Here is a 17,052-nt window from a genome sequence, read left to right as displayed (position 1 = left end):
TAGTACATGGGAAGATGGTTTTGATTGTGGAGGATCAGTCATCTCAGCTCCAGGACATCTCTGCAGGAATTCCTTGGGGTAGTGTCCTCAGCCCAACAATCTTCAGCTGCTTCATCAATGACCTTCCCTCCATCATAAGGTCTGAAATAGGGATGTTTGCTAATGGTTGCACAAAGTTCAGCACCAATTGTGACTCCTCAGACACTGAAGCAGTCCTCGTTCAAATGCAACAAGATCTGGACAATATCCAAGCTTGGGCTGACAAATGGCAAGTAGCACTTAGGCCACACAAATGCCATGCAATGACCATCACCAATAAGGGACACTCTAACCACCACAGTTTGGCATTCAGTGGTGTAGCCATCACTGAATCCCACACTGTCAACGTCCTTGGGGTTACCATTGACCAGAAACTCAACTGGACTCACCACATAAACACAGTGGCTACAAGAACAGGTCAGAGACTAGGAATACTGTGGCAAGTAATTCACCTCCTAACTCGCAAAAGCTTATCCATTATCTACAAGGCACAAGTCAGGAGTGTATGGAATACTCCCCAATTGCCTTGACGGGTACAGCTCCAACAACACTCGAGAAGCTTGACACCACTCAAGACAGCTTGATTGGCACCATGTCCACAAACATCCACTCCCTCCATCACCAACGCTTAATAGCAGCAGTGTGTACTATCTACAAAATACATTGCAGCAATTCACCATAGATCCTTAGATAGCACCTTCCAAACCCACGACTACTTCCATCTTGAAGGACAAGGGCGGCAGATAAATGGGAACGTCGCCACCTGCAAGTTCTCCTCCAAGCCACTCACCATCCTGACTTGGAAATATATCACCGTTCATTCACAGTCGCTAGGTCAAAATCCTGGAATTCCCTCCCTAATACTTTTGTGGGTCATCCCACAGAACATGGACTGCAGCAATTCAAGAAGGCACTCACTAACATTTTCTCAAGGACAACTTGGGATGGGCAATAAACGCTGGCCAGCCAGAGATGCCCATGATTAAAAAACTTTTAAACAAGCCAACACCCTGAATAATTGTGGCAAAACATCGCTATTTCTATACTCAAATTCTCTTGTTGTGAAAGCCAACATACGATTTGCCTTCTTTACTGCCTGTTGTTCCTATGTTCTTTCAGCAACTGATGCATGAGAACACCAAGGTCTTGCTTTATATCAAACTCTCTCAATTTAAACCAATTAAATAATAATCTCCCTTCCAATTATTGCTACTGAAATGGATAACCTCACAATTATCCACATTACACTGCATCAGCTATGCATGTGCTCACTTATTCAGTGTGTCCAAATCATGCCAAAGCATCATTTGCATTCTCCTCACTGTTTATACTCCCAACCAACTTTGTACCATCTGCTTGCCAATTGGTAAAAGTCTCGTTCATGCCAACTCTTTGCCTACTGTTTGCTAATCAGCTCTCAGTCCAAGTCAAGACATTATCCACAATTCCATGTGCTTTAACTTTACAAAAGTCTACTGTGTGAGAGCTTGTCAAAAGAGTTCTGAAAGTCTAAATTAATCACATCCGCCGGTTCTCTTTAGTTAACTTTACTAGTTACATCATCAAAGAATTTCAATTGATTTGTCAAGCATTATTTCCCTATTGTAAATCCATTCTGAATTTGTCTGATTATAGCACTATACCACTGTCTTCCAAATGCTGTGTTACGAAATTCTTGATAATGGACTGTAGCAACTTCCACTGGAAGTTAGGCTCACTGGTCCTTTTTGTTTCTCCCTCCCTTTTTGAATAGCAAGTTTGACAAGGTGCCTCACAAGAGGTTATTGCAGAAGGTCAGGGGGCATGGAGTTGGGGTTAGGATGTTAGCGTGGATAGAGGATTGGCTGTCAAATAGGAGGCAGAGAGTGGGGGTCAATGGGTGCTATTTGAATTGGCGTTTGGTGACTAGTGGAGTGCCCCAAGGGTCGGTGCTGGGGCCTCAGCTATTCACCATTATATAGATGATCTGGAGGAGGGAACTGAGTGTATGGTGTCGAAATTTGCTGATGACACCAAGATTGGTGGAACGGCAAATTGTGCGGAGGGTGTGGAGAGTCTGCAGAAGGATCTAGATAGCTGGGCGAATGGGCCAGGAACTGGCAAATGGAATTTAATGTTGGCAAGTGCGAGGTGATCCACTTTGGTAGGAATAATGGTAGGAAGGACTATTACTTACGTGGCGAAAAACTGCAGCGTGCGACGGTACAGAGGGACCTCGGGGTCCTTGTGCATGAGTTGCAAAAACCCAGCCAGCAGGTGCAGCAGGTGGTCAGGAAGGCTAATGGGATGCTGGCCTTCATAGCGAGGGGGACTGAATATAAAAGTAGGGAGGTCTTGCTGCAGCTGTACAGGGCGCTGGTGAGGCCGCAGCTGGAGTACTGTGTGCAGTTTTGGTCGCCGCACTTACGCAAGGATATTTTGGCCTTGGAGGGAGTGCAGAGGAGGTTCACTAGGCTGATACCGGAGTTGAGGGGGTTGAGCTATGAGGAGAGGCTGAATAAACTGGGCTTGTACTCGTTAGAGTTTAGAAGAATGAGGGGAGATCTCATTGAGACATATAAGATGATGAATGGGATGGATAGGATAGAGGTGGAGAGGCTCTTCCTGCTCAGAAAGGACAGTAGGACTAGAGGGCACAGCCTCAGGATAAAGGGGGGGCGGTTTAGAACGGAGTTGAGGAGGAACTTCTTCACTCAAAGGGTGGTGAATCTCTGGAATTCTCTGCCCGTTGAAGTGGTGGAGGCTGCCTCGCTCAATATTTTTAAGACGCGGGTTGATAGGTTTTTGATAGGCAAGGGGATTAAGGGTTATGGGGAGAGGGCGGGAATGTGGAACTGAGCCACGACAGATCAGCCATGATCTTATTGAATGGCGGGGCAGGCTCGAGGGGCTAGATGGCCTACTCCTGCTCCTATTTCTTATGTTCTTATGTTCTTATATTAGCCACCCTGCAATCTATAAGAACCATTCCAGAGTCCAAAGAATTTTGGAAAATGACACGAATGGATCTATTATTTCCAGGGGCACTTCATTAAGAATTCTGGAGTGCAGATTATCACACCCTGCAGATTTATCCACCTTCAAACCCATCAATTTGCCCGAAACCATTTCTCTACTAATACTGATTTCCTTCAGCTCCTCACTAAAACTCGTTTACATCAGAATTTCTGGTGCATTATTCATGTCTTCCTTTGTGAAGACAGAAGCAAAATACAAATTTAGCTCCTCAGCCATTTCTTTGTTCTCCGTTATGAATTCTCCTGTTTCTGATAATAAAGGGCTTACATACATTTTTGTCAATCCTTTTCTCTTTACATACCTATAGAAACTTTACAGTCAGTTTTTATGCTCCCTTAATCACCTTAATGTCATACTGTATTTTCCCCTTCTTAATCAATTCCTTGGTCTTTCTTTGCTGAATTTTAAAGTGCTTCCAACACCGCCCCCCCCCCCCCCCCCATCAGCTCTTCACTTGAGCACGATCCTGACATTGTGTCTTCACAGTCGTTCTACTTCCTCAGCAGACCGTGGTTTAGCACTCTCTAGTGCTGCGACTTTGTTGTGCTTTTATCAAAATGCCGAGGATATCACATGCCAGGTAGCATGATCTAAGACTGTTCACTATGTCTGTGTGCAGAATAGAATCCCTACAGTGCAGAATGAGGCCAATCAGCCCATCTAGTCTCACCATCAATAATCTCATCCCGGCCCTTTCCCCATAACCCCACGTATTAACCCCACTAAGGCTGACACTAAGAGGCAATTTAGCATAGTCAATCAACCTAACCTACAGATTTTTATGGGCGGAAACTGGACCAGTTGGACGAAACCCACGCAGACATGGGGAGAATGTGCAAACTGCACACATTCACGCAAGGCCGCAATTGAACCCAGGTCCATGGCACTGTGAGGCAGCAGTGCTAACCACTGTGCTATGATGCCACTCATCATACCTGTAGTTAATCTTGCTGCCAGACTGAGCAGCAGCACGTCATTTAGAAGGAAGCACTGCCTCACACCATGTTGTGCTTTTATAAAGATACAAATCACCAATCACTCATACAGGATTGGGCAAAGACATTGCAGGTTCATTTATAAAAGTTAAGTAAAGTTTATTTATTAGTCACAGGTAAGGCTTACATTAACACTGCAATGAAGTTACTGTGAAATTCCCCTGTTCACCACAGTCTGGTTCAATGCACCTAACCAGCATGTCTTTCAGAATTTGGGAGAAAACTGGAGCACCCGGAGGAAACCCACACAGACATGTGGAAAACATGCAAACTCGACACAGACAGTGACCCAAGCCAGGAATCGAACCTGGATCCCTGGCACTGTAAGGCAGCATGCTAACTACTGTGCAATTGTGCCAGTGGCATATTAAACTAATTTATATGGGAAAAATATACATGGATAGAAAGCTTGAAAACATCAAAACTGTCTATGTGTGCTCTATTTCATAGCAAAAGTGACACAGTTTCCTGTGATGTCTTGCCGCTATCCATTGACAGCGTATTAGAGCAGCAGTCGTACAGATCTGTAATGCCTTGCATTAATCCTCACCTTAACTGCACATGCAATTCACTGTCATTATACGATTGAAGCAAAAGCCTCAAAATGGTGCAGGCCTCGACCCAGGAACTTTGGCTGGGTGGTACATGCACTTCTCCCATTGTTATAACGCTCATAGTCCTGTAATAACTTTGAAAAAAAGATGAGAGTAATAAATAAAAGGTATTTGCCTCTCCCAAGCAATGTCATGTGAAATCCCCACGTTTGTATCAAAAGTTCCAATTTGTTTCTTAAAGGTCCCTTTGATAAAACTTGTAAGCACATTTTCCAAGCACCTAGTTAGGGTCTGAGTTTATTTTTGGGGTGCTGAAGTGACAGGATTGGCCATGTTACTGAAATACCTTAGAAATGTTAATTTGGGACCTGACTTCCTCCATGCAGATAAACCTGTCGTGTGTGTCCATGTACACATTATAGAAGCAATTGGCCTGAGGTGTGTTTCTCAAATTGCTGCTGAAAGCCACACCTCCCTGCTCTGTGCAAAGGCGGATATTGTTCACTGCACAGTCAGAGGTGGAGCCTTCACGGACACCTCTCTTACCTGCAGAACCTACAGGAGAAAAGCTAGAGTGTTCCTGGGCACAGTAAGTCTTTTGTCTAAAATATCCTTAAAAACATTGATACCTCTGGCCGGCTGTGTGGTATCGTGTCGCACTGGTTCCCGGTTGGACCGTTAAAGTGAACTTGCCTCATTAACTAATGTTTTTAATAATCTAACATTTATATTTCAGTTGTTTAGTGAGCATTAAGTCTACGTCTGCTAATTTGGAAATGCATGCGTTCCTCTTTTCATATGATTGACTGACTGTCGTGTAATTAGTTTGTGCCTTCACTCACCATTTTGCACCCAAAAGAAAGCAGAAAGTGATGATCTTCCTCGAGTAAGAGAAATCAATTGAGATTATTTTTAAAAGATTGGGTAAAATCTGAATGCCAGGCAAAGGACTTTAAATTCTGACAAGTCCTAACTTGTATTTAGCTTGCTGAATGAAAAAAGTACAGGATTCGTTCAGGAGCAGGCTGTCCTGTGCTGGAGCGGTCACACATGTACAGATTGTTCCTGGAGTTTTCTACAGTGTAGTTATTTTTCCCCTTCCAAATTCTGTTTATTTTTATCTGTCTGTTGTCTGATTTTCCAGTAGACGCTGTGCTGTGTAAGTGCTTCCTGATCCGGAATACTTGGTTGAAATTTGGGGAGCCCGCCCTCTACAGGAAGGTGGATCCTGTAGGATCCCTGGAAGAGTGCTGATATTCTAACATGCAAATTGCCCTATTTTCGTCTGAATTTTATATTTGCATGTAAAATGAAAAGGAAAAGAACCATACGTGCCAGAAATCTGAAATAAAAGCTGAAAATCATGAAATATATAGGAGACCAGTCAGCATAACAGGTTATTGGCATGTTAGCTGCATATTTTAATTCATTCTTGAGATGTGGGCATTTTTTATTGCCCATTTCCAGTTGCGCTGTGCAGGTGATGGTGAGTCCCATTCTTCAACTGCTGATACCCAGTGTTGTTGCTTGATGTAGCTAAGTGACCTAACTAGATCATTTCCGAGACAGAAGTCAACTGCATTGACTGGGGCTGGGGTTACGTATTGGCTGAATGAGGTGAGGACAGTAGGTTTCCTTTCCTAGAGAACATTAGTGGATCAGTTAATCTCAATTTTGACTGGCTCATTGTCACTTTTGCTAATCCCAGCCTTGTTTTCGAAATGCTATTCAAATGCAGTAAAATTATAACTCATTTCGCAGATTCTCCTAAATACTTTCCCAGTAACCACCACAACCAGAGAAAGTGGCTGAGGCAGATATAATAGCAGCATTTTAAAAAGCATTTGGATAAGTACAAGGATGGGAAAGGACTGGAGGGATATGGGTCACACGAGGGCAATTGGGGTTAGCCAGGAAGGCACCATGATCGGCTGGACTGGTTGAGCCAAAGGGCCTGTTTCCATGCCCTATGACTCTATGGTGGGATTTTGCTGTAATGCCCCAAAACTGGAAAATTCTGCCCCGGGTCAACAGACCTTTGCATGCTTTCCCCTGCCCGTTACAATTCCTGTTGGGGGGTGCAGGATGGGAAGATTCCTCCCTATGACTTGATAATACCATTGTGACCCATAGAAAATAAATATGCAATAACATTTGCTGACCTATGTATTTTCACATTTTAGAAATCCATACTTTTATGGACATAACCACAATTCATAAAGTTGTAGTGGCTACATTTTAAAATTAAATTCAATTTGAAATTAGCTTTCCCCTAAGCCTAAATCTCTAAATCAGATTTGGGGTCTTACAGAACTGATTGATTTGTGCAATGAAGCACGGCTCTAGAGAAGTTGCCTAGTATTTACCAGCGAAGTATTAACCCTAGTTAATGATGAACCTAGCTGGTATGGATGACTGCTAGGGTCATGCAAATTATTGGAACAGTTGATCTGGGAACATGCCGTATTACAATCTGCTGCCATGTCGGTGCAGCGTCACAATGGCTGAATCTGAAGTATGGGAAATGTGCGTATTGTTAGTGCAGGCCATATGGGAGAGTGAGGTGTGAAATGCAGAGGTTATTCTTGGATGCTAAGCAATGTGAAGAACGCTTGTGTTGAAAGGGATGGTACATGCCTTACGTTTCATGGCAACAATCCAGATCTCACACACTTTGTTACGCCCTTTGTTCTATAAATCAACAATGCACTGTTAACCTTATTTTCTGAAGAGTTCCCACTACAGCACAGTGGTACAGTGCTTAGCATTGCCACCTCACAGTACCAGAAATCTGGGTTCAATTCTGGTCTTGGGTGACTGTCTGCGTGGAGTTTGCACATCCTTCCTGTGTCTGTGTGGGTTTCCTCTGGGTGTTCCAGTTTCCTCCTGCAGTCCAAAGATGCATGGGTTAGGTGCATTGGCCATGTTAATTTGCTCCTTAGTGTTAGGAGGATTAACAGGGTAAATATGTGGGTTTACAGTGATAGGGTTGGGTGAGGTTGTTGTTGGGCCAAATGGCCTCCTTTTTCAGTGTAGGGATTCTATGACACTGCAACTTTAATGTGCTGTAGGCTTTTGTTTTCTCTTTAACAAATGGTAAGAAAATATTTAGTAATACAATTTATGTTATGACAAGCCCATTAACAACTATTTGAGCTGTATATACTTTTTTTCCTGATCTTTTATCTTTGGGAAGTCCCATGGTCCGCAGAATGTGGGTGGCACGGTGGTGCATAGATGACATGGTAGCACAATGGTTAGCACTGCTGCCTCACAACACCAGAAACCTAGGTTCGATTCACGGGCTTAGGTCATTGTCTGTATGGAGTTTGCATGATCTCCCCATCTCCCCGTGTCTGCATGGGTTTCCTCCAGGTGCTCTGGTTTCCTCCCACAGTCTGAAAGACATGCTGGTTAGGTGCATTGACCTGAACAGGCACCAGACTGTGACTACTTGGGTAACTTCACAGTAACTTGATTGCAGGGTTATTGTAAGGCTTACTTGTGACTAATAAATAAATAAACTTCTTAAAAATGTTCAGCATGCCTCCTCGTTTTCATGTAAGGCTTATGTTACACTGCTTTTGAAGTCCACATTTTTGAAGCCAAGAAAAAACCCATCTGCTTCATTCCTCAGCCTTTTCTGTCTAAAATAGGAACACATTTTGGAACTGAGCCAGACCCTCAAAATGATCAGTCACAGTCATAATGAAGGGTGGAGTGACTCCATAGAATCCCTACAGTGCAGAAGGAGGCTGTTCAGCCTACTGAGTCTGCACCGACCACAATCCCACCCAGACCCTAATCCCGTAACTCCACGTTACATGCATGCATGGCCAACCAACCTAACTTTGGACTGAGGGAGGAAACTGGAACACCGGGAGGAAACCCACGCAGACGTAGGGAGAACGTGCAAACTCCACGCAGACAGTGACCCAAGCCAGGGATCGAACCCAGGTCCCTGGCGCTGTGAGGCAGCAGTGCTAACCATTGTGCTATCCTGATGCCAGGTTTGATGGGCTGAAAGGCCTACTCCTGCTCCTATTTTCTAAGTTTCAATGGCAATATACTGGGAGAGGATCCAACCTTATTTTAAAATATTGGATAGATGGTTCTGGGGGGAAACCATAACAATACTGCTTGGGTAATGCAGCACAAGGGAAAACCAAGGAAGAACAGGAGTATGTGCATCAGGACTGTGTGCATCAGGAGTGTGTGCATGGTCCAGTATTTTAAAACATGCTGGGAAAATGCTTGATTCTCAAACAGAAGAGTTTGATAGTTAAGATAGTTAGGGCAGAACAGTTCTACGTGGGGTGATCTGATAATGGAATTGCTCATTATTCATGTTGCAGTATTACATTGTTAAATATCCATAACGTCATTATAATAATTCAAGCCCGATATTAAAGATCAACAGCCATGATTTTGTCAGTTACATTACATCAAGAAAAGTGGTTATGGTCAGCCTGAAGATGCTTGTAAACAATAAAACTCTAATGCAATTTATGTCAGTAATGTTATCTTCTGGTAATGATCCATGAAATATAATTCGCTCGCAAGAAAGCCAGCAGCCTTCAGCATACTTCTTACAGTTTAACCCATCAAACCTCATGGGTCAGCAGAAACAGCAGGCAGTAAGGCAGGCAAACGGTATGTTGGCCTTCATAGTGGGAGGATTTGAGTGTAGAAATAGAGATGTTTTGATGCAGTTGTATAGGGTGTTGGTGAAGCCACAGCTGGAGTATTATGTGCAGTTTTGGTGTCCTTATCGGAGGAAGGACGTCCTTGCTATAGAGGGAGTGCAGCAGAACTCAGGCTGATTCCTGGGATGGCAGGACTCTCTGGAGTTTAGAATTTAGAGTGAGAGGGGATGTCATAGAAACTTATAAATTTCTATCAGGATTATGCAGGGTGGGCTCAGAAAGAATATTCCTGACGGTGGTTGGGTCCAGAACTAGGGGTCATAGTTTGAGGGTAAGGAGTCAACTTTTTGGGACTGAATGAGGAGAAATGTCTTCAGCTAGAGAGTGGAATTCACTACCACAGAAAGTAATTGAGGTCAAAACGTGGTGTGATTTCAAGACAAAATTAGATATACTTCTTGGGGCTAAAGGAATCAAGGGATATGGAGGGAAGGTGGGATCAGGATATTGAATTTGATAATCAGCCATGATCATCAAGGATGGCAGAGCAGAACTGAAGGGTCACAGAGCCTACTCCTGCTTCTATTTGCTATGATGTCTCTATGTATGAATCATTGTATGTCCTTTTGCAACATTAAGCCTTCTGGCCCATGCTCCGCTCTAGCAAAGCAACTGCTGCCTCATTATTTAAGTAGTCTTTGCAATTTTGAATTTATGCAAGATTTTTGACTTGCTTTTTTCACTTTGCTCTTGGAATGTGAGCTTTGCTGGCAAGGCAAGCATTTCTTGCCCTTCCTTAATTGCCCTTGAGATGTTGGCGGTGAGCTGTGTCCTTGAACCACAGTGCTGTTAGGAAGGAAGTTTCAGAATTTTAATCAGGTGGCAGCAAAGAAATGGGGAAAAAATTCTAAGTCAGAAAAGTGTATGGCTTGGAGGAAAACTTGCAGGAAGTCAAAAAAACACTTTTCTTCAAATCAATTATCAGCAGATTGTACCATTTTGGATAGATATTGAGTATAAAAAGATTGTGAGTGAGAGCAAATTGTTAGTCCTTTATGATTCTGAGAATTAAAATAAAAATATATTCATTAGTCACAAGTAAGGCTCACGTTAACACTGCAATGAAATTACTGTGAAATTCCCCTAGTCCCTACACTCTGGCACCTGTCCGGGCCAATGCATCTAACCAGCACGTCTTTCAGACTGCGGGAGGAACATGGAACACCCAGAGGAAACCCACACAGACATGGGGAGAATGTGCAAACTCCACACAGACAGTGACCCAAGTTGGGAATTGAACCCAGATCCCTGTCACTGTGAGGCAGCAGTGCTAACCACAATGCCACCATGTTGCCCATTGGACAAAGTGCACATAGACAGTGACCCGAAGATGGAATTGAACCTGGGTCCCTGGAGCTGCGAGGTAGCAGTGCTAATTATTGTGTCACCCTTAGACCGAGACCACCCTTAGGCCACCCTTAGAATGGAACTAGACACTTAGAATTAGCCCAAGTTGTAGACACACAGCCTAGTGAAATAAAATGTTTTGCACGAGGTGTGAAAGGAGGATTTTGGAGAATGAGCTGGGAGAGACAATGGCCTAAATTTTGCCGCCTCATCTGCTCCAGAATCAGGGTGGGCGAGGCTCACTGAACCGAATTCTCCATTGGCCTCGGGTAGAATTTTATGAGCCTTGCCTGAGCAAGTTCACAAAATAGTGGTAAATATGACTAATACTGAAATAATTTTCAATTTTTGCACAGAGTGCTGAATGAAGCAAGGAAACTGACATGCAGCTCTCCAGTGACACAGCTGAGTTTTCTCTCCAAATGTTCCAGCACTATAAATCTGAAGGTTTGGCCTTCACCATCATGAAGTGGGGTGGGGCTTGCTGAAACTAGCAACAACACCAGCTCCTCAGAGATCATGGCACTATTTTTAAAGGGCTCTCTGATCTGTGCAAAACAAATTTGCCATGTCCTCCCTTCCCCCCAGGATACGGGGAACCCCCACTCCCCTACCAAATGGATAAGTGGATCACTTTCCCCTCAGCCACAAGCAATGGGGCAACCTCTCCCCATACATAAAGAGAACAGCCCCAAATGGAGCTCCTCCCTGGCCTGGCAGTGCCAGTGTGGCAGAGCCAGTGCACTGCCCAGGTACGTCCCTCTTTCATCCCTGTGGTCTATACTTACCTAGGCACCCAACAGGTTACACTCGAACAGCTTCATGTTTTTAATAAGCAGCAAGTGAGGGGAATCTAAGTGTGGGAGAGCATTTGGCAGAGAAGCTCACTAATTATATTAAAATTTGTTGAAGTAAGTTAAAGTAAAGTTTGTTTATTAGTCACAAGTAAGGCTTTCATTAATACTGCATTGAAATTATTGTGAAATTCCCATAGTCGTCACACTCTGGCACCTGTTCGGGTCAATGCACCTAAACAGCATGTTTTTCAGACTGTGAGAGGAAACCGGAGCACCCAGAGGAAACCCACGCAGACATGGGGAATTAAAATATATTAGGGGAAGATCAGAATCTTGTTTTCTGAGTCTTGTGAGATTTTGAGTCCACATAACTGTTTGCGCTCATAGTTAAAAAAGGCACAGAGTGGCCCCAATGTGTACAATAACAAAGGTGTTCAGTGACTAGATTGTGATGGCCATTACGCCTATTATATAGCTGAAGAGAATAACAGTTTGCATCTATGTGGCATATTTAACATACTTAAATGTCCCAGGGCATTTAACAGGAACAAAGTCAGACTAAACAGTTTGCCATTTCACGAAACAACTGAATGAGTCTCAGCAGAAAACGAGAGCTTGGAGGGTTCAAACTTCTGTCAGGAAATTCTTGAATGGAATAGTGAAAGCAGGGAGATAAGTGCAGAGCCTGGTATGAAGGCAATGGAGCAGACTTCTGGTGGTTTTCATGACAAGTCAGGTTATAATGTCTGACAACCATGTATCCATAGCATCCAAACAGAGAACGTCAATTCTCTTATGTACAACTCCATATGCAAGTGTTTCAGTTCACATTACAGGCAAAAAAAAATGGCCTGCACCAGCTTTCTCACATATCAACCAGAAATTAAAAAAAAGTTTAATATTGCAAGCTGAATGTTTGATATTCTAGCTCATCCATAATCTCTCTGCACACAAATAGCTACTTCAAATGAATAGTTATTAAAATGGATAATTTATAACATACGCCTCAGTATAACCCACCTCAATCAGGCAAGAGGAGGCTAGAGTATAAGTTAAAGAAGAAAACATGCAAAGCTCAATTTAATGTATATGTGAGTGTCAAAATATTTACAGTAGCAGGTAGCACAGTCTTTGACTGCCCTATCTTGGTGAAAAGTCTGACAACACCAGGTTTTAGTCCAAACGATTTATTTGATAATAGACTCACAAGCTTTCGAGGTTTCCCTCTTCGTCAGGTGAATGGAGAGTTCTGGCCTCAGACAGAGCATATAAAGCACAGACAGTTTAGAGATTACTGATTAGAATGCGAATCCTTACACCTAACCTGCTGTTCAAGACCTGAAGTGGCTGACAGTGTGAGTGGAAGGAGCACTGATCACAGGTTACAGAGATGTGTATTGTCTCCAGACAGTACAGTAAGTGAGGTTTTGCAAACCCAGGCAAGTCACGGGGGTTACAGATAGTGTGACATGAACCCAAGATCCCTGTTGAGATCTTGGGTTCATCAACAGGGATCTTGGGTTCATGTCGCACTATCTGGGTTCATGTCGCACTATCTGTAACCCCCATGACTTGCCTGGGTTTGAAAAACCTCACGTACTGTACTGTCTGGAGACAATACACATCTCTGTAACCTGTGATCAGTGCTCCTTCCACTCACATTGTCAGCCACTTCAGGTCTTGAACAGCAGGTTAGGTGTAAGGATTCGCATTCTAATCAGTAATCTCGAAACTGTCTGTGCTTTATATGCTCTGTCTGAGGCCAGAACTCTCCATTCACCTGACGAAGAGGGAAACCTCGAAAGCTTGTGAGTCTATTATCAAATAAATCGTTTGGACTAAAACCTGGTGTTGTCAGACTTTTTACTGTTTACGCCAGTCCAACGCCAGCATACCCACATCATGACTATCTTGGTGAGACAGAGCACAGTGAAATATTCAAGTTAGGTTTCCATGCTGCAATTAGAAATATGTTTTAAATTTAATGGCTGGAATTTTCCAGCTGTTCTCGCCAGTAGGGTCATCTGGTTCTGCTGAAGGCGAACTCCAGCCACAGCTTTCCCAGCGGCAGGGAATGCATTAACCAGGAAACTCCGTTAACAACAATGGGATCAGAAAACTGTCACTGCAGGGTGTGGAAACCCTGCACACTGGTTGCCACTCTTGTTTCCTAGGTTCAGAAAGTCGGGCAGTGAAAGGAAGCCAAGAGCCAACTGCTCCAGAAGACCTCATGCAACACTCCTTCTGGGTCAGGAGGAACAAGAATATTTTGCCCGGTCACTCAAGGACACCTTCCAGGTCGATATGTTTCAAATCATAGCCACCTTCTAGCCCCTGTCAAAATCACGGACCAATTCCCCACCCCCACAAAATTAGCTCTGACCTGCAACCTGACCCCTTCCCCTGACCAAAATCGATGTCGATCTTTCCCCAGCAAGTCCCAATCTATTGTCTACCCACCTCCCAATTGCTGGAAAGCTCCTTGTCTTATGAAGGAATGTGAAATTCATAAACGCTATTTAAAGGGATCCTCATTTTCCATTTATGGATCTAGCTAGAGGAAAATCAAGCAACAAGAACTTATATTTGTATACTTCCTTTAACATAATCAACCATCCCAAAGCACTTCACAGGAGCATTATATATCAAAGCATAACACTGGCCAGAATTTTCCAGCTGTTCATTCCAGCAGGATTCTCTGGTCCTGCTGCAGTGAACAGGGATTTGGCTGAGCACCATATTCTCCGTCCTGGCTTGCAGCAATGTTGGCAGCGTGTGAATCCGAGTCACATCAAAGGTTTTAGTTAGCTGACCAAAAGTATGATCAATTATGTAGAATTTAAGGTGTGCCTTAAAGGAGCAAAGGAAGATAGCGAGATGGAGAGGTGTAGGAAGGGTATTCCCAAGATTGGGGCTTTGGCAGCAGAAGGGATGGCCACCAATGGTAGAGCAATTCAAATCTGGATGCTAAAGAGACCTGAAATATATAAGCACAGATACCACAGAGGTTTGTAGGCCAGGAGACAGAGGGACAACAGATCGAGAGAATGAAACCAATGAGAGCTTGGAAAACAAGATTGGCAATCTTAACATCAAGGTATTGTGAGAGGAACTGTAAGTCACGGGATGATAGATGAGCAGAATTCGGTGCAGGTTAGATAAGCAGCATTTTGGATTACCTGAGGTTTACATAGAGTAGAATATGAGAGACCAAAGTTTAAAGTTTATTTATTAGTGTCACAAGTAGGCTGACATTTACACTGCAATGAAGTCACTGTGAAAATCCACCCTTCGGTGCCTGTTCGGGTCAATCTACCTAACCAGCATGTGTTTCAGACTGTAGGAGGAAACTGGAGCTTCCGGAGGAAACCCACGCAGATACAGAGAGAACATACGGACACCGCATAAACAATGACCCAAGGCAGGAACTGAACCCTGGTGCTCGGAGGCAGCACCACTACCTATTGTGCCACCATGCTGCCCCACTGCCACCAGCAGGAGGACATTGAAATAATCATGTTTGGAGATAATAATGGCATAAATGAGAGTTTCTGCAGCAGATGAGTAATGGGTGGGACAAAGTCACAGGTGGAAATAGATGGCCTTGATGCAATCCCTTGCCTTAAACTTTATTTCTGTTCAGTTGCCTGAACTGAGAGGCTTAACTAATATAAGTTGCAACTAGTGTTATATGTTATTTAGGAGAGCTTAAGTTATATGATCTGTAACTTAATGTTATTAAAGTAACATGATTAAGCCCTCGTTTCGATGTTCTGTCTGTTTTGTTGATAGTGATCATAATGATTGCAGTAGAGTTTTGAGTTCCTGGTTTCAATTTCATAAAGACCAGATTGTATTTTTGATCAAAAAGCAGGCCATTTGCTTGATTTATATCAGCATAGTTCCTTTGACCATTTAAAATTGGTTTGTCCTGTTGTGAAGATGTATTTGTTGCAGGTAGGACAATATTTCTTGGCAATCTGATTAGTCACAAGATTTTTTAATGTGAAACATCTGCTATCCTCTAGTCGTGCAATACCGAAGAGGCTTTTTAGCCCATCGAGTCTGCACTGACAAAACCACACTAAATCTACGCTAGTCCCACTTTCCAGCATTTGGCCCGTTACTTTGAATATGATGACATTTCAAGTGCTCATGCACATACTTTTGTAAAGGGTGTAATGTTTCCCGCCTCTACTGTCCTCCCAGGCAATGCATTCCAGACTCCCATCATCTTTAATGGATGCTCCAACAAATCTGCACTAAAAATAAACTTTTCTCCAACCCCCATGCAAACAGTGGACCTCCCCACAAGCACCGATGCATTCACCCCCCGCCAAGCAAGTACTGGGGCATTCCCCTCACAGGCATCACCTTCCCCTTGCTCTCAAGTATTGCCCCCCTGCCTCCCAAGCATAGCGGCATGATCCTCTGCTCAATGCATTAGGGGAATCCTCACCGTCCCCCCCCCCCCCCGTCCATTGGGACTGCCAGGGGACCTGCCCTTGTCAGTGTCAACCTGGCAATGCTGTCATGTGGGCATTGCTGCCAGGATGGCACTGCCCAGTCATGTCCCTCACCATCTGGTGGGTGCCTGTACCCAGCATGTTTTTCGTAACTCATTTTCTCATTTGAAAGCCATCACACCAAATGGGTGTGATGATACGATGAGACCGTAAGCTTTGTAAGTTAATTTAAATTTATTTCAAAATAAATCAGACTCATACCCTTCCTGGGCATGAACCTTATCGCATTACTGGAGGGGGTGGGGAAGATTCCAAACCAAAATCTCATTGCTGCAAATCCCGTTTTGGACCTCTCAAAAGATCTAGTTGCCATTATGGATTTGCATGCACAGCTAGTGTGGCCTCCAGATTGGTTGAGAAGTCAGCTCTGATTGATCAAGATGTTGCCATGTAAAATGCACTATTTTTTACCTAGCTTTTGTTTCATTTAAAAAGATGCAGTGCCTAATCATAAACCTTTTGGCTGTACCAGTGAAGGCCATGCATCTGAATAAATGTAGCTTCTGGCAAGTATAAGTGAACCACACTGCAGGTGTTGTTTGTCCTATTGTGGAGATGTATTTGCAGGTGGGATGATATTTCTTTGCAAGCTGGTTACTCATAAATTATTAAATTATCATTTAATAATATTAAATGTGTTGGTAATGTAATTCTTAGCACACTCAAGATTATTTAGCAAATAATCTCTAAGGTAGGGACATGTTCAGCACAACTTTGTGGGCCGAAGGGCCTGTATTGTGCTGTAGTTTTTCTATATTTCTGTGTTTCTAAGTGCAGTTCAATCATAAAATCACATCTAATGTTAGTCATTATGTTCTGAGTTTTGAAAATATACTCTAATAATTGCAGTTCCAGTGACTGCTAAAGACTTATCTAAACTAATATTCTAATATATCCTTTACTTCTTAATAGGCTAGAATTTGTTAAGAAAAGCTAAATAAATCGAGACTCATTGTATTTCAGTAGTTGCAATATTGTAGTAGTAATAGAATGCAATAGTTGGATTGTTTACAACCACAATCTGTAACCTCATGACCCAGTGTATCCCTTGTTCTACCATTGTCATCAAC

General features: G+C 43.2%; 1 protein-coding gene across 4 annotated transcripts in view; it reads left to right on the top strand.

The window, feature by feature from the left end:
- Nucleotides 1-17,052, top strand: part of rab27b (RAB27B, member RAS oncogene family) — a 152,231-nt gene that overhangs the window by 83,188 nt on the left and 51,991 nt on the right. For 2 of the 4 annotated variants that reach the window (XM_080197869.1, XM_080197862.1), the window contains exon 1: nt 5,113-5,195. The exons of 1 other annotated variant lie outside the window; for it this stretch is intronic. The gene's annotated coding sequence lies outside the window, so the exon portion shown is untranslated. Of the gene's footprint in view, nt 1-5,111; nt 5,196-17,052 lie in introns of those variants that run through there. One more of the 4 variants, XM_080197853.1, reaches the window with a different exon arrangement.

This window comes from Carcharhinus amblyrhynchos, chromosome 1 (assembly GCF_965287045.1).
Source record: "Carcharhinus amblyrhynchos chromosome 1, sCarAmb.v2.hapA, whole genome shotgun sequence".
NCBI lineage: Eukaryota > Metazoa > Chordata > Chondrichthyes > Carcharhiniformes > Carcharhinidae > Carcharhinus > Carcharhinus amblyrhynchos.
This window is presented reverse-complemented; position numbering and strand designations above follow the sequence as displayed.